The sequence below is a fragment of the Euprymna scolopes genome, chromosome 32 (assembly GCF_053919585.1).
Source record: "Euprymna scolopes isolate OS-2025 chromosome 32, ASM5391958v1, whole genome shotgun sequence".
NCBI lineage: Eukaryota > Metazoa > Mollusca > Cephalopoda > Sepiida > Sepiolidae > Euprymna > Euprymna scolopes.
The window spans coordinates 64,959,233-64,979,250 of NC_136513.1; the positions used below are offsets into that span (position 1 = coordinate 64,959,233).

At 35.2% G+C, this 20,018-nt stretch overlaps 1 protein-coding gene across 6 annotated transcripts in view; it reads left to right on the plus strand.

Annotated features, from left to right (window-relative positions):
- Window positions 1–20,018, plus strand: part of LOC145256392 (echinoderm microtubule-associated protein-like 6) — a 902,875-nt gene that overhangs the window by 834,980 nt on the left and 47,877 nt on the right. The window lies entirely within an intron of this gene.

A 20,018-nucleotide genomic window follows, 5' to 3' on the forward strand; every position in this document is an offset into this window, starting at 1 on the left:
AATATTGACAAAAACATAATATGATGAGCAAATATTGACAAAAAAATAATATGATGAGCAAATATTGACAAAAAAATAATATGATGAGCAAATATTGACAAAAAAATAATATGATGAGCAAATATTGACAAAAACATAATATAGTGAGCAAATATTGACAAAAACATAATATGATGATTAAATATTGACAAAAAAAATAATATGATGAGCAAATATTGACAAAAACATAATATGATAAGCAAATATTGACAAAAAAATAATATGATGAGCAAATATTGACAAAGACATTATATGATGAGTAAATATTGACAAAAACATAATATAGTGTGCAAATATTGACAAAAACATAATATAGTGAGCAAATATTGACTAAAACATAATGTAGTGAGCAAATATTGACAAAAACATAATATAGTGAGCAAATATTGACAAAAACATAATATGATGTGCAAATATTGACAAAAACATAATATGATGAGTAAATATTGACAAAAACATAATATGGTGAGCAAATATTTACAAACACGTAAATATAATAAGCAAATATTGACAAAAACATTATATAATGATCAATAATTTACAAACACATAATATGATGAGCAAATATTTACAAATACATAATATGATGAGCGAATATTTAAAAACACATAATATGATGAACAAATATTGAATAAATGATTATATGATGAGCAAATATGTAAACAATCATTATATGATGAGGTAATATTGACAAACACATGAATATGATGAGTAATATTTACAAACACATAAATATGATGAGCAAATATTGACAAAAACATAATATGATGAGCAAATATTGACAAAAACATATATATGATAAGAAACTATTAACAAACACATAATATGATGAGTAAATATTGAAAAAAATTAATATGATGAGCAAGTATTGAAAAAAACATAAATATGATGAGCAAATATTGACAAAAACATAATATGATGAGCAAATATTGACAAAAACATAATATGATGAGCAAATATTGACAAAAACATAATATGATGAGCAAATATTAACAAAATCCTAATATAGCGAGAAATATGGACAAAAACATAATATGATGAGTAAATATTGACAAACACATAATATGATGAGCAAATATTGACAAACACATAATATGATGAGCAAATATTGACAAAAACATAATATGATGATCAAATATTTACAAAAACATAATATGATTGGCAAATATTTACAAAAACATGATATCATGAGCAAATATTGAAAAATCCTAATATGATGAGCAAATATTGACAAAATATTTTTGTGATTAGCAAATATTGACAAAAACATAATATTATGAGTAAATATCGAAAGAAAAACATAATATGATGAGCAATTAATGACAAAAACATAATATGATGAGCAAATATTGAAAAAACATAACATGATGGCGCAAATATTGACAAAAACATAATATGATGAGCCAATATTGACACAAACATAATATGATGAGCGAATATTCACAAAGAAATTATATGATGAGCAAATATTGACAAAAACATAATATGATGAGCAAATATTTACAAAAACATAATATGATGAGCAACTATTGACAAAAACATAAAATGATTAGTAAATATTGAAAAAAACATAATATGATGAGTAAATATTGACAAAAATATAATATGATTAGCAAACATTGAAAAAAACATAATATAAAGCAAATATTGACAGACACATAAATATAATGAGCAAATATTGACAAAATCATAATATGATGAGCAAATATTGAAAAAAAACATAATATGATGAGCAAATATTGAAAAAAAAACATAATATGATGAGCGAATATTCACAAAAAAATAATATGTTGAGCAAATATTTAAAAAACATGATATGATGAGCAAATATTTACTAACACATGAATATTATTAGCAAATATTGCAAAAAAAACGTAATATGATGAGCAAATATTGAAAAAAAACACAATATGATGAGCAAACATTGACCAAAAACATAATATGATGAGCAAATATTGAAATAAAACATAATATTCACAAAAAATATGATGAGCAAATATTTATATAAAACATAATATGATGAGCAAATATTGAAAAAAAACATAATATGATGAGAAAATATTGACAAAAGATTAATATGTTGAGCAAATATTGACAAAAAATAATATGATGAGCAAATATTGACAAAAACATAATATGATTAGCAAATATTGACAAAAACATAATTTAATGGGTAAATAATAACAAACAAATATGACAAGCAAATATTAAGAAACACATTAATATGATGAGCAAATATTGACAAAAACATAATATGATGAGTAAATATTGACAAAAAATATGATGAGCAAACATTGAAAAAAACATAATATAATGAGCAAATATTAACAAACACATAAATATGATGAGCAAATATTGGCAAAAACATTAATATGATGAGAAAATATTGACAAAAATATAATATGATGAGCAAATATTGACAAAAAAATAATATGATTTTCAAGTATTGACAAAAACATAATATGTTGAGCAACTATTGACAAAAACATATGATGAAACAAAAATAATATGATGAGAAAATAATGACTAAAACCTAATATGATGAACAAATATTGCAAAAAAAAAATTATATTATGAGCAAATATTGACAAAAAAAATATGATGAGTAAATAGTTACAAAAAATAATATTATGAGCAAATATTGACGAAAATATAATATGATGAGTAAATATTGACAAAAACATAATATGATGAGCAAATATGAAAAAAAACATAATATGATTAGTAAATATCGACAAAAAAATTATATGAGCAAATATTGACAAAAACATAATATCATGAGCAAATATAGACAAACACATAAATATGATGAGCAAATATTGACAAATACATAATATATTGAGCAAATATTGACAATAAAACAATATGATGGGCAAATATTGACAAAAACATATGATGAGCAAATATTAACAAACACATAAATATGATGAGCAAATATCGACAAAAATATAATATGATTGGCAAATATTTACAAAACATAATATGATGAGCAAATATTGACAAAAATATAACATCATGAGCAAATATTAACAAACACCTAAATATGAGTAGCAAATAGTGACAAAACATAATAAGATGAGCAAATATTGACAAAAAGAACATGATGAGCAAATATTTACAAACACATAAATATGATGAGCACATATTGACAAAAATATAAATATGATTAGCAAATATTGACAAAAACATATGATAAGAAAATATTGACAAAAACATATGATAAGAAAATATTGATAAAAACATGTATGTGATGAGGAAATATTGACAAAAACATAATATGTTGAGCAAATATTGACAAAAACATAACATGTTGAGCAAATATTGACAAAAACATAATATGATGAGTGAATATTGACAAAAAAACATAATATGATGAGCCAATATTGATATAAACATAATTTGATGAGCAAATATTGACAAAAAAATTACATGGTGAGCAAATATTGACAAAAAATATATGATGAGCAAATATTGACAAAATATTAATGTGATGAGCAAATATTGACAAAAAACATAATGATGGGTAAATATTTACAAAAGAATAATATGATGAGCAAAAATTGAAAAAAATCTAATATTATGGGCAAATATTGACAAAAAATAATAGGATGAGCAAATATTGACAAAAACATGACATAATGAGCAAATATTGACATAAACATAATATGATGAGCAAATATTGAAAAAAAACATAATATGATGAGCAAATATTAACAAACACATAAATATGATGAGCAAATATTAACAAACACATAAATATGATGAGCAAATATTGACAAAAACATAATATGATGAGCAAATATTGACAAAAACATAATATGATGAGCAAATATTGACAAAAACATAATATGATGAGCAAATATTGAAAAAAAAACATAAGATGTTGAGCAAATATTAACAGACACATAAATATGATGAGCAAATATTGACAAAAATATTATATGATGAGAAAATAGTGAAATAAAAACATAATATGATGAGCAAATATTTAAAAAAAAAACATAATATGATGAGCAAATATTGACAACCACATAAATATGATGAGCAAATATTGACAAAAAAATTATATGAGGAGCAAATATTGACAAAAACATAATATGATGGGCAAATATTTAAAAAACAGAATATGATGAGCAAATATTGACAAAACATAATATGATGAGCCAATATCGACAAAAATATAATATGATGAGCAAATATTGACAAAAACATAAATATGATGAGCGAATATTGACACAAACATAATATGATGAGCCAATATTGACAAAAACATAATATGATGAGCAAATATTTGCAAACACATAAATATTATGAGCAAACATTGACAAAAATATAAATATGATTAACAAATATTGACAAAAACATATGATGAGCAAATATTGACAAAAACATTAATATGATGAGTAAATATTGACAAAAACATAATATTATGAGGAAATATTGACAAAAACATAATATGATGGGCAAATATTGACAAAAACATAATGATGAGCAAATATTGAAAAAAACATAATATGATGAGTAAATATTGACAACCACATAAATATGATTAGCAAATATTGACAAAAACATAAATATGATGAGCGAATATTGACAAAAACATAATATGATGAGCCAATATTGACAAAAACATAATATGATTTGCAAATATTTGCAAACACATAAATATGATGAGCAAATATTGACAAAAACATAATATGATGAGCAAATATTTACAAAATATAATATGATGAGCAAATATTGACAAAAACATTATATGAGTGGCAAATATTGACAAAAACATATGATGAGCAAATATTGAAAAAAAAACATAATATGATGAGCAAATATTTAAAAACATGATATGATCGGAAAACATAGACAAAAACATATGATGAGCCAATATTGACAAAATCCTAATATGATGAGCAAATATTGACAAAAAAATTATATGATGAGCAAATATTGACAAAAAAATTATATGATTAGCAAATATTGACAAAAATATATGATGAGAAAATATTGAAAATACATAGTATGATGAGCAAATGGTGACAAAAATATAATATGATGAGCAAATTTTGACAGAAACATTGTATGAGTGACAAATATTGATAAAAACATTATATGAGGAGCAAATATTGACAAAAACAATACGATGCGCAAATATTTACAAACACATAATATGATCAGCAGATATCTACAAAAACATAATATGATGAGCAAATATTGACAAAAACATTAATATGATGGACAAATATTGATAAAAACATTATATGATGATCAAATATTTACAAAAACAATATGATTATCAAATATGTACAAAAACATTATATGATGAGCAAATATGTACAAAAACATAATGTATGAACAAATATTGCCAAAAAGTATAATATGATGAGCAAATATTCACAAAGACATAGATATGAAGATAATATCGACAAAGAAATTCTCATAGGCACAACTATAACCTATGTGCAATATTAGCCGTTGAAATCCAAAACTACCACTTGATGCATATGGCTGAAATCAAAAATCTCTCGGAAGTATTGAATGTATACATCTATAAACTTTTCTCCAGTGGAGATTTAGTCATTGGACAATGGTAGCGGTAAGGAGACAATGTATCCTAAGTTACCTGTGATTGAACATTGGTATAAACCTGTTCTCTCGACAGCTTGCAGTGTCTGTTGTAAACAAAAAGAAGGAAGAAAAAAAAATGTCTGCTTCTTTTCTTTATATGTTAGCGATCTTGTCACCTCATATGCATATGAAATGCTTCCGGTTTTAATAAAAAAGTTTAGAATAGTACCCACTTGAGTTTTTAACCACAGCACTGGAAGTGGAACTCATACAGCTCTATTTTTAAATTACCTCCAGCAGTTCAACCATTAAATAAAAGCTACATTTTATTTATAGATTTTATTAACATAATAATGACAGACCACCATCTGTGCATAAGTGCCAAAAAAGTGATTTTTAATATTCTATTCAACTACATCCATAACAAGCGGCACTTAAATGAATGGTTTATTTTATTGTTGCTACACCATAATCATATGATTAAGGTACACATTGAAAAAATACCAGAAATAACAATTTTGTTTTAGTAAGAAGGATAACGAAATAGTGATTCGGTTTTTTCTCGTAAATGTGAGCCTAAATAAAGAAAAGTGAAGCAAAAACAACAACAATAATAATAAAAATAGTATAAATATTAGAGGGGTAGAATGAATGCCAAAATGAACTGGGAAAAAATATTCTAACTAAAGCGACCATAAAGCCAGAATGGATTCATATTTACGGTCTGAGAAATTTTAGCCTAACAAGTAAGAAGGGGAAGGAAAAAAGTCTTATTTAGGTATCTCATTTCATTTTTTTCTTTATTAACTTTTTTTTCTTTTGTTGTTAATCTCTAAAATTTTAAGTACCCAGAATAATTTTAAGTACCCAGAATAATTTTAAGAACCCAGAATAATTTTAAGAACCCAGAATAATTTTAAGTACCCAGAATAATTTTAAGTACCCAGAATAATTTTAAGTACCCAGAATAATTTTAAGTACCCAGAATAATTTTAAGAACCCAGAATAATTTTAAGAACCCAGAATAATTTTAAGTACCCAGAATAATTTTAAGTACCCAGAATAATTTTAAGAACCCAGAATAATTTTAAGTACCCAGAATAATTTTAAGTACCCAGAATAATTTTAAGAACCCAGAATAATTTTAAGAACCCAGAATAATTTTAAGTACCCAGAATAATTTTAAGTACCCAGAATAATTTTAAGAACCCAGAATAATTTTAAGAACCCAGAATAATTTTCAGAATATCCTCAAACTATGGAAAAGTAACAGCGCTATGTTGACGCCACATCAAAAGTCCATAAAGAAATATTAGAGGGGAAACTATCTTCAAAAATCCTATTTAATTTGGAATAGAACTGTGGACTTATACTGACTAAATATTTCCTTCTGAGGGGGGGGGGCATGTCCTATATGTATGTGTGATAGTGCACAATAACTCTCATATACATGAGAGGTTAGCACTATCCCTGCATCAGAACCACAGGTTAAACAACTCTGGGCCTGGTGCTGCCATAAACACCACAATATATCTAATACAAATATTACGAAAGGTGGAACCCAGAAGAAAGATCTGGGTGTCATAATCGGCAGGTGCTCTCTAGGTAGCCAGCATGGGGACCCGGTTGTCATCCTGCGAATGTTGGCTCACTTTCTTATTTCAGAAACACAGATAACACGGACGCTGGACAAGTAAGTATAACCTTTAATCTCAGGGATCAAAATGATACAAACGAAACACAGCACAGCCAAGATTACCATCAAAAAAGAAAACCCGAAGAAAGAAATGGACAACGAAAGAGAATAGACTCATAATGGAATGCTTTTATAGAAGCAATCCTAAATATAGATATGGAGGCTATCGAAAACGAATGGAAGACTTATGAGACAAGTCCAGTGATTACCATACAACAGAACAAAGACTTGCAGACCAAGAAAGACTGATACTAAAGAGAGGCTGGCTCTCAAAACTGAAATTAACATAATGAAAAGTACATGAGGAAATTGAGCATAGAGCAACACCCACTGGAACCGCACATGTAGAAGCCACACAAGTAGAAACACCACCACAACCTGCAAAGACTGAACCCTACAAACGAGGGACCCGAGAACAATGAAACAGAGCTAACAGAGGAAGAAGCAGATGAAATAGGAAAAATCTGGATGGAAAAGAAGGTGAGAAACCCAAATAAACAAACATGAAAAAGAAGCCAAAATGATAAAAAGGAAGAAAGCGACATGGAGAAAATTGGAAATTGGAAATGTGACTAGCAGGGAGAGACTAAACAAGAAACACAAAGATCTGAACCAAAAAATAGCAGCAAAAAGAAGGAAGACTAAGACGATATAAATATAAATCTGAACAATGCAAGCAAAATAGGACATTTGAAAACAATGAAAGCCAATTCTACCAAAACATGAACAGAGGAAAAACAAAAACAGAACGACCAAGCCCAACAGAAACAAAACTCTATTCGAGTATGATATGGGAAAAACGACAAGACTACAACAGAAATTCTGAATGGCTGAAAGACATGAAAGTTACAACAAATCTAAGAAAGAACAGTGAATGAAATCAGTAAAGAAACAATAAAGAAAACCATAGGAAAAATGGGAAGAGAAACAACTACACGGAAGATTCATAAGGATGACAAAAGATGAAAATAACGAAAACACTTGGACATGGATGCAAAAAGGACACATAAGCTGAGAAACTGAATCCCTAATAACTGCAGCACAAGACAACTCGATAAGAACTATAATTCAATAACTTGAGTGTTATTTCTTCCGCCTGTCACACCAATAATTTCCTGGGTAAGGTTGACACTGTTGTCCAAACTTCCAAACTTCTCTATATGTGACGCACCTTTTCTCAACTCCAAACGAACTTCTGCTAATTCAACTTATTTCTTCGAAATCCAACTTCAAAATGAACGTCCCTCTAAAAAAATCAACCCTCTTTTATCTCCAACCAGGAGCATCTCATTTGCATATCGAGTGGTCACATTGCAGGCATATAAAGAGATAAAGTAGCCATTTTTGTTTCTTTCTTCTTCATTCATTTCATTCCACGACCGACCCGTTGAATTATGCACACGTGCTAGTTAGGTAAGTCGCACATTTCCCTACACTCCCCCCTGATCTCATGATCACACACAGGGCAGGGAGGCAGTCGTCTTTGTCGGGTACTTCTTCGAAGAATCGGGGGAAGCACTTCCTCATTGCCATCTTCCTCATTACCACCGTTATTGCCACCAGTCTGTTCCATTATCCCCTCTTGTGGTTCCCTATGCGGTGTTTCACAATCAAGGCAAGGGGGCAGTATCCGTCTTTGTTGGGTACTCCTTTGAAGAATTGGAGGCATCACTTCCTCGGTTCCATCTTCCTCAGTATGTTCCATCATCTCCTCTCGTGGTACTATAGGCGGTGTTTCACAATCACGGTGGGTGGGCAGTATTCATCTTTCTCGGGTACTTCGATGAGGAACTGGTGGTATTACTTCCTCATGTCCATCGTTCTCATCACTATTGCCACTTGTACGTTCCATTATTCCCTCATCTGGTTCTGTAAGTAATGTTTCTATGCTCACCTGTAGGGGCAGTAGGCGATCAGGATCATCCCTGAACAGTATGTGATCTTCCTCATTATTCTCAGAATCAGAAAAGGTATAACAGGGGTGGATATCTTTTACATGACGTGGTACACCATTAATCAACATGGTCTGAGGACTTATGATTTTGTCTATTTTTCCTCTGCAAAATTTTACAATGCACCCAGCATTTGGGGGTTATACCCAAACACGGTCTCCCACTTGATATGGTGTATTGACAATGCTAACCACTGATGGTGTGACATCGATTCCTTTTATATGCTGTTCATAGCGGTAAATCCCATTAGCTGGTGCAGTTTCTGGTGTTGCATCGCCCTTTGGTGTCACATTATACCAGTACACAGCTTCTGGAATAGAACACTGTATCCTGGCCGCAATTCTTTTAATGGTGTGGTGACACCGCTCCGCTATACCGTTATCTTCTGGAAAATATGCACATCAGTAAGCATTCTAATCCCCCATTCCTGCATAAATTTATGAAATTCTTGACATCGAAACGTAGTCGTGTCATCAGTCAGAATTTCCAGTGGGGCACCACGTTCAAAAAAGACAGCTCTCAACTGTCATATAATGCTAGATGCATCCTGTCGTGTCAACAGGTGCCATATCGTGAAACATGTCAGACCACAATCTGTCAAGGTCAAAAAATGCTTGCCCTCATAATGCGTTACATCCATTCCTACTCGATACCAGTTGTCCTCCACCTCAAGCTTCCCTTTTTGCCATTGGGACGGTGCAGGATCAATTCGCTGACACTCTTCACATGAGCGTATAGCTGCCTTGATTGATGCTCTTGTAGTTGAAGGACACACTCTTCGGACAAAATATGTTGTCCTCCGAATTCGGGGATGTCCACTCTGCTGATGTATTGTACGGATCTGGTCAGGTGTTAATTGATCTGTTACGGCCGCGCATGTCTGTTGTGGAGGATCAGATCCCTACCTCATTACATCAATCCACCTCTTTGGTACTCTAGTCAAGCTATCAGCCAAATTCTGCATCGACAAAACTAAGGTAATGTCCACCTGCAAGTTGTATTCGTCAACTATACGCTTTATTATTGCCAGTCTCCTTCGTACTAACATCTCACTTGCAGCTCTAGTCTTAACTCGAGCCTTTCCAGTCAAGGTGTTGGTCAACAAGTGGTAAACACACGAGTCAGTGTGAAGATGCACAACCTTAGCCTGCCATTGCAATGCAAGATAAAGCCCTTTTAACGTGGCATCAAGTTCTGCCAAATTTATATGCTGGGCATCATTTTTCGGACGAAGCCAGCACGCATCTTCCACAACAGCACCCAACTGTTCCAACAGTACACCTGTAGCCAGTGAACTTGCATCAACCCAGGCATTCAGTTCGTTTCCAGATACTTGCCACTCACCCTGGGCAGGGTCGTTTCTATGTACTCTGAACAACATTTCAGCCATCATTTGCTGGAGAGAATCATCATCCACCATGTCGTCCCATCCTTTGGTTACTGCAGTTACTCGTATTTTTAATACTCCTGTTGCCGATCGGAGCCATCCACAGACAGGTAGATGTCCTACTAATTTACCGCAAATAGAAAACACAATGCGTCTTGTCAATACATTGGGTAACTCTAGAATCGTGCTCCCTCACTTCCATCGCAAAGTATTGCCCTTCTCATAGACCTCTAGGCCTAACACGGGCACCCCGTCCTTTAGGCGCTTAGGATTCCAGTTTTGCTCGAACCACATCTGCAGACATTATATCCTCATGAACGTAGATGTCGTCAATGTAAGCTGAAGCAGCTTTTGCTGTGGTCTCATCCTGCATCAAAACAGTTTAAATGATAGTTGTCATTATTAAGGGTGCTACGTTTAGGCCAAAACCTAAACGTGTCAAACAATATCGTTTTCCCTTAATTATCACTGTCTGAAATGGCCATAATGACTCATGGACACGTATCTGCAGGTAGGCTCTCTTCAAATCCAGCAGTGCTACATTACTCCCTTTCTGACGCCACTCCCTTAGTTTAGCAGCGCACACATCTGGGTTTCCATTGAAAGCATCAAAATGTTGATTCAATTTTCAGTAATCCATTATGGGCCGAATTTTGTCTTTAGTAGGTTATTCAACAGCCATGAGCGGAATTAATCCTTTGGGTGGTCCCAGACGTTCCTGTGGGTATGGTATTAACCATTCATTATCAATCCACATCTGAAGTTCTTCTTCATATGCGGCCCTATTCTTTGTGGAAACTGCATACTCTGGAATGGTGTTCCACAGCCGATTTGGTGCCTGGCTCATAGTCCATTTCCATTTTGCAGTCCACGCCTTTTCATTGTCATCAAACGTAGCACAGAAGTCCTTTTCTTCAATAGACATGGCTGCACAGACTTCTTTTCCTTCTCCAAGCATTACACCTGCAGTCGCTGTGATTATGACACCTCTTAGTGCTTGTATTGCATCAATTCGAATCAACATGTCATAGCCAAGAGGTTTTTCTTGCATCACCAGAACATCAACTTTGGCTTTGTCACCCTTCTCAGTACAGATCGTGACTGCCCCTTCACCACAACATGCTTGGGATAAACCATTGATCGTCATAATACCGACTGGTTGCTCCCGCCACATCTGACAGTAATGTGCACTAACTATAGACTGGGAACACCCCGTGTCTATGAGTGCCGAACACTGCACATCGTCAATTTTAACGCCAATGACCGGTAATCCTGTGTTTATTGGTTGGCAAGGGGCAACAACATCATTTCCCGAACAGTTGTGAGATATGTGGCCATACTTATTGCAGCGATAGCATTGTACTGTTCTCTGTGCTCGTGGATATACACACCTCCTATCACTCCGGCAATCCTTAGCAAAATGATTGGCCTCCCCACATTTATAGCACACTGGGCCTACACGCTTATTACTACCTGGGAGAGAATCTACATTGCTTCCATGCGGTTCGACTGTTGCATGTTGAATACTAGTTGCTGCTGCAATTGGCTCCTGTTCCTTACAGATGTTTTGAGCTCGGGCTAATAACTTATCTGTTGTCAATTCATCAATTCATGACGATGCCCACAACAGTTTGCTGACCTCCTCAGGTAAGCCTACTAAAAAGGCACATCTTAATATCTTATCGTTAACCCCACCAAATGGTACCGACAACTTTCGTAGGTCGGCTAGGTACATATCAACTGTTTCCTTGGGGTGAAGTCGCTGGCTCGTGAAGTGTTGCCATGCAACAAATGGATCTGTACCAAATGCTCTATACAGGCTGTGTTTGATTGTATCCCAGTCTGGTTCATCCCCGAGTTGCTGGTAGACTGCATAGGCCCCTCCGGTTAACCTCAGAGGAATGATTGTGGCTGGTTCTTTAATTCTGCACAGTGTACAGATCTCCTCAGCCTTTTCCACCCATTTGATGATAGACGGTCCAGTGGTAGATCCATCAAACTCAGGTATCAAGCGAAAGTCGAATCTGTCCATTTTCTGCCTTTCGAGTCACCACACACCAAGAGCCGAAATAGCTCATAATTCAATAACTTGAGTGTTATTTCTTCCGCCCGTCACACCAATAATTTCCTGGGTAAGGTTGACACTGTTGTCCCAACTTCCAACTTCGCTATATATAACGCACCTTCTCTCAACTCCAAACGAACTTCTGCTAATTCAACTTATTTCTTTGAAATCCAACTTCAAAATGAAGGTCCCTCTAAAAAATCAACCCTCTTTTATCTCCAACCAGGAGCATCTCATTTGCATATCGGGTGGTCACGTTGCAGGCATATAAAGAGATAAAGTAGCCATTTTTGTTTCTTTCTTCTTCATTCATTTCATTCCACGACTGACCCGTTGAATTATGCACACGTGCTAGTTAGGTAAGTCGCACGTTTCCCTACAAGAACCCACCATATCAAAGCAAAGATCAACAAAACGCAAGAAAACAGCAAATGCAGACTCTGTGGATAAAGAGATGAGATGATAAACCATATAATAATATAATCCAGCAAACTGACCCAAAAGGAATACAAGAACAGACATGACCAAGCAGGAAGGGTAGTACACTGGGAATTATGCAAACAACTGCATCTCGAATGCACAGACAAGTGATACAAATATAAGCCAGCAACAGTACTTGAAAACGAGACTAACTATGGGACATGGACATACAAACTGATAAACCCATTCAAGCAAGAAGAACGGATGTCGTAATAATTAACAAGAAAGAAAAATCCTGTCAAATCGTAGACTTTGCTGGTCCAGCTGACCACAGGGTGAATATCAACAAAAAGGAGAAACGGAGCAAATACACAGAGCTAGCCAGGGAGCTGAAAGGGATATGGAAGATGAAGAAAATCAAAATAATACCTATAATAGTAGGAGCATTAGGAAAAATCCGAAAAACTTCGAAAAAAAGAATGGGAGAAATTGGAATCAAAGGAATGACTGGAAAAATACAATAAACAACAATAATGAAAACAGCTGAAATATTAAGAAAAACCCTTGAATGTGGAAACTAACACACAGGAGCAACAAGTGCAAGCGAGACAAACTGCTGCAAAGTCAAAACATGAAACACTACATGGAACCAAGAACACCGAAACCGCATATCTATAAATTCTCTAATCCAACCCCACCCCCATTTCCACATCACTGCCCCTCCCAAAAGAGCGAGACCAAATAACCAAGTAGAGCCAAGGAGGAACGAAAGGTCGATGAACTGACCAGACCTCGGCCGAATAAGTGCAACGAGAACTGAGACCTTGGAGAGGCTTACTGCCACTCAAATCCCAGCAAAGACCAATAGTTGCTGCCAATGACAAATCAATGGCAAGCAGTTATTGCGATAATGCAAAAAAAACCCCGAAACCCGACCTCACAAATTGAAAGTTCCATTACGGGATCTTACTTATAAGGTAACGCTAGAATGCTCGAATCATTCTCTATCGAGGTTGGATAAAGCCAAAAAATATCCACGCATAAATATGGGAGGAGAGACTATTTTCAAATATCATCCTAAACTGGGAATGGAGTAACGGACTTATATTAAGTAGATATTAATAAGTCCTTCTTAGATTTTTTTTAAAATGGAGAGTAGATAATACACTGTGGTTGCGTTATCGGCAGCTCCAGTAACTCTTGCTTCTCCCTTTTTGTTCATCAGTCCTCATTTCCAATGAGTTATTTATCTGACAAAGGGTGAAGAAAAAGCTGCTTTCCAAGTCGGTAGTACTTCGTGAACAGTAGCCTGTTTCTATGTCTATCCTTGTGGTCATGCCACTAATAAGGGTGCTGGAGGTAAACGTTTCATCTGGGCTGACGTTACCCGCCTGATCGTCAGGGACCTGAACCTTGGATTAACCACCAAGGAGTCTGTCCTATCAGCAGATGTAAAGTAAGTACCGGGGCTGCTGTATTGCCATTTGGTGAATGGATTCTGGACCATGTAGTATTTTCTGGTGGGGTCTCTCGATGCCATACTAGTGGGTAATTGTTACGGTTTTACCTTATCATGTGCTACCAAAAAAAAAAAAATTCTGTCTTTCTCTCTCTTACTTTCTCTCTCTGTCCTACTCTAACAAAAACTCATCATGAAATATCTCAAAAAAAAAAAAAAAACATGAATAAACCTAGAACCCCATCCTCCAACGTAAACCCCTACTACCATGTCTCCTTCTCCAACATCAGGGGTCTACGTTCCAACCTTCCAGAGGTTGAAACCCAATTACGGGAGAGGAAACTGGACATATTCTTCCAATAACAGATAACACACTATGCAACATACAGATATCTGTGCGTGAGGTTGCCAAGCTAATCAAGAACCTTGATTCCAGTAAAGCAACTGGCCCTGAGGGCATTCCAATTATAGTCTTGAAAAAGCTTCAACCAGAACTTGCCCCCATACTTACCCTGGAAAACCTCATCAGTATGTCCTGTATTTAAGAATTCAGGTGATAAATCATCTCCCTTTCAGTACAGACCATAAGTCACCAGTGTATCATGATTAAGTTGCTGGAATCCATATTAAATAAAGTTGCTGGAATCTATATTAAATAAAGAAGTAGTCAACCACCTCAGCAGAAATAACCTTCTTACTGACATGCAATATGGTTTCTGTTCTGCTAGATCTACAGCAGATGTGCTAACGGTTATATCTCATAAGATTAGTGAGTCTACGTTCCAACCTTCCAGAGGTTAAAACACAATTACAGGAAACAAAACTGGACTTACTATTTCTAAGTGAAACTGGCATAGGGCCGACCACTTCCATAATAAAAGGATGCTCTAACTTAAGATCTAAATCTGACCCCCAAAATCGCCATGGACATGGAATATGCGCCTACATTAAAGATGGCTTTTCGTGCGGTAGAGATATCTCCAGAGAAGACTCTAATTTACCTTATATGTGCTTCCGGGTTGCACTTGCTTACACCACCGCATTTATATTTGCCCTCTATCACCCCCACAACAGCGGGGTTACTGTCTTTGAGAGTATATCTGAGAAAATTGACCTCATCCTGTCTACTCATCCTTCGGCTAACATTCACATTTGCGGTAACTATCCATGATGTGGAATGGCTGATGAGGGGAGGTTCTGTTATGATTTTGCCATTGCCTATGACCTCACTCAGATTGTTCACAAACCCACCCGTGTGCCCGATACTACTGGTTAGTATGCAAGCCTTCTAGACCTTTTTCTCACAACTTCCCCTGAATTATGTTCACGTTCCATTCTATCTTCTCCCCTGGGTTCCTCCGACCACTCCGTCGTATCAGTTAAGAAAAAAATGAAATACAATAAGTCTTAAGATGTACCTCTCCACCGTACTGTATATCGATACTCTATGGCTGACTGGGATAGCTTCCGTACGTTCATATCTGATCTACCTCTGCATTCCATGTTTTAAAAGGATGTGTCCTCTATAGTATCAGACCTGACTGAATGGTTAATTGTAGGCATAGACCGATTCATACCATCGAAAAAATTCCAACAAAAACCTAACAGCCAGCCATGGTTCTCCCCATAATGTGCTGCTGCCATTGCAACCACTGTAAAAGAGTAATAAAAAATGCAAGAGAGCTATATGCTCAGTCCGTCAAATCCAAAGTAGCTGAGCAGTGGCTTGGTTCCCACCAGTTTTGGCAAATAGCAAACAGGATCCTGAACAGAAGCGTGTGTTCTATCCCAACCATCATCAATGGACCTGAGATCATCTTGTCGGCATCAGACAAGGCCAAACTATTTGCCAAGAACTTTGCAGCTAACTCTGCCCTCTGCGACGAAGGTCATCAACTCCTCGTATTTCCTCCTATAACAGACAACACACTATTCAACATACAAATATCTGTGCGTGAAGTCGACAAACTAATCAAGAATCTTGATTCCAGTAAAGCAACTGGCCCAGACGGTATTCCAATTATAGTGTTGAAAAATCTTCGACCAGAACTTGCCCCCCTACTTTCAAAACTGTTTAAGCGTTGCCTTAAAGAGAAGTGCTTTCCAACACCCTGCACAACCTCGTCAGTATTTAAAAATTCAGGTGATAAGTCATCTTCCTCTCAGTACAGACCAATAAGTCTCTTGTGTGTCATGAGTAAGTTACTGGAATCCATATTAAATAATGAAGTAGTCAACCACCTTAGCAGAAATAACCTCCTTAATGACATGCAATATGGTTTCCGTTCTGCTAGATCTACAGCAGATGTGCTAACAGTTATATCCCATAAGGCTTCCTTTCTAGGGCAATTGCTCTTGACATATCAAAGGTCTTTGATAAGGTATGGCAGAAAGGCCTACTTCACAAGATTTCCAGCTACGGTATAACTGGAAATGTTTTCTCAATAATTAAATCATTTCTCTCTGATAGGCTCATAAGAGTAGTGGTTGATGGGCAGCAATCAGAGGCCCACAGTATTAATGCTGGAGTCCCCCAGGGGTCCATCGTGGGCCCAACTCTCTTCCTGATCTACATCAATGATCTCCCAAAACACATACTTAAATCATTCGTTGACATCTATGCTGATGACAGGACCATCTATGGCAACACATCAAAGGCTATAAACAACAAAGCTCTCTCTGATTCTCTCTTCTCTGATCTTGAGTGTATGGTACAGTGTGGGAAGAGGTGGCTGATTACTTTTAATGCATCTAAAACCAAACTCTATCTTTACATAATCAACGCTCTGATCCTCATTTAGCATCAATTGAAATGGATGGCTCTCGTCTTGGGGAGGCTTCATGTTTTGACAAGCTCCTGGATGTGACCTTTACTTCTGATCTGAAATGGAATACGTATATCAAGTCTGTTGCCAGGGCCGCTGGGAAAATGGTGGGATCTTTCTATCGCTCCAGAAGATATCTTACTACTGATGTAATTTTCTATCTGTATAAAAGCCATGTACGTCCAAAGATGGAGTACTGCTGCCACATCTGGGCTGGAGCTTCTAAAAACAGCCTATTCTGCCTTGACAAAGTACAAAAGAGACTTTGTGGCTTAGTGGGGGATGCAACCACTCTCCTACAGAAGAGACGTTGTGAGCTTGTCTTTGTTTTATTGTATCGTTATTTCCATAGCAAGTGCTCATCTGAGTTTCAATCTCTGATCCCCCCTCGCCAATCTTTCACGATAAACATCCGTCTAGCTAAAACCACTGTCAGTAATTTCCCTCACTCTTTATCTGTGCCTAAATCAAAACGTAGATTCCATGAACAAAGTTTCTTTCTTAGAAGTGCACAACTGTGGAATTCTCTTCTGTTTGCCTGTTTCCCACCTAACTGCAACTTGGACGTCTTCAATCCAACATAAGCAAATTCCTGATTAATCGCCCCCTTAAGTAAGACACTATCAAATCTCCAATACCAACTATTGCTACAATATTATCCCATTGATTATTGTACACAAAATAACCCTCATCCCCGAGTGGCTTCCGAGCCTTCATAAGTCGTGATCCCGATGTAAAAAAAAAATGTTATCGAAAGAGGTAGAGAGTACTGGAAACCTGGAGAGACTTGTTGTCACTCAGCTTCCAGGGAACACCACAGGCTGTTTTCAGGGAAAGATCTCTGAAGACCTGTGTGAAAGTTCCTTGTGAGCCAATAATAATAATAATTAAAAAAATTTTTTTTAAATAATTTACGCTTCATTTCATTTTCAGTTTCCCTCCAGTCTTTAAGTTTGATGGGTGCAAAGTATTTTTTTTTTTTTTTTTTTTTGCGGTGATTGGGCCAGGGTATTCCCGTTGTCACATTTACAAAAAAACAAAAAACAAAAAAAAACCATCAGACTCAACGATAAAAATCATAAAAATAATATTTTAAAAAAACTTTATTTTTTTAAACTCATGAGTGTTACGTTTGTAATCGATGAGATTAACGTGATAAAAGAAAAACCAGGTGTCCTATGTAGAGTTCAAGAGGGGGGGGGCGTAACCGTCACCCTTTTTTTCCATCTCCACTCAGTCGCAGCAACGCGTGATTGGGTACAGCTAGTTAGCAATAATTCAAAGTGACTGCAGCCTCACATAAATTTTTACACAACACATTTGTGCCTGTGCCAATAGGAACTGACAAGTACTGAAAGCATCAATTATTTATCTAGAATGGCATGTTTGAACAAACCATTTGCAGAACACAGAATACAGACTCGCAACAGTAGCTGCTAGAGGAGCACGACTGACACTTTGAGAAGTGTTCCTATTTGTCTCCCCACAAGAGATAGAAGGTCAGTTTTGAATGTGAGGAAAATCGAACTCCCCAAAAGGGACACTTTGGATCAGTAAAAAATAAAAAATCTCTCAGTGTAGAAAATTTTTTCCTTCACTAACTGAAGAGAGAACGGATTAAATGTAGTATCAGAACATATACTACACCTTGTTTCTAGCCAAAAATCCAGAAATATTAAACAAAGCAGAATGCATGAAGTATCACTAAGCCCATAAAACAATTGTCTGTGATTCAATGGGAGGGAAAATATAAACTAGATGCTATAAAATACAATGTCATTACATCTTTGTGAACTTATAAAATACAATACTTACCAAATATGCAAATTAATACCTCCAGTTTGAGATTTTATTTTAATTTTGTATCCATTGACCATGCTGCTGTGCAGAGGTAGGGTTTGGAGTGAGGTCAACACCCGGTCAGTGAAGACATTTGTGCATTTTTTGTGATGGTTTCCGTGGGTGTTTTTTGACTTTGGCAAGGGAGTCCATGAAATATACCAAAAAGACCCTTCGTACCTTCCCCCTTCCTAATGGTTCAATCTTTTACTGCCTGCCTTTACTACTAGAATTTTTTCCTCAGTACAAGACGGCATTCACTCAGACCAAGATGAAGAGGTTTTTGTGCTCTGTTGGAGTTTGAAATTGCAATGTATTGTTTTATTTCATCCCCTTTAATTAAATAGCAGAAGGCTATACTAAATATGGAATTATTTGTTTCAAAAGAACAGTCCTTCGAAAAAGGAACCGTTTTATTTCCTGAAAAGGAATATTTGGGTTTGAAGGCTCCGAATACATCAGCCTTGAAAGACAGACGTGAAGAAAAGCCTTTCAACAAAGAAGACCTTATGAATAGAATTTGAAGAAACTGAGGAAACTTTTGTCAGCCTGGCAAAGAACCCCTTTTAATGTATGTTATTTTTATTTCGTTTTGTTTTCTCCGTTCTTCGACTTGACCTTGCTAGGTAAATCGAATAAAATAGCAGAGAAAAAAACCAAAAAAAAAAACCAAAAAAAAAAACAACAAAAAAAACCTGTAAATTAAAAGAAAACATTTTTTTCTCTTTGTCGGGTTTCACAATAATTTCTCAAAGACGTTTTCTGTTTTGTTTT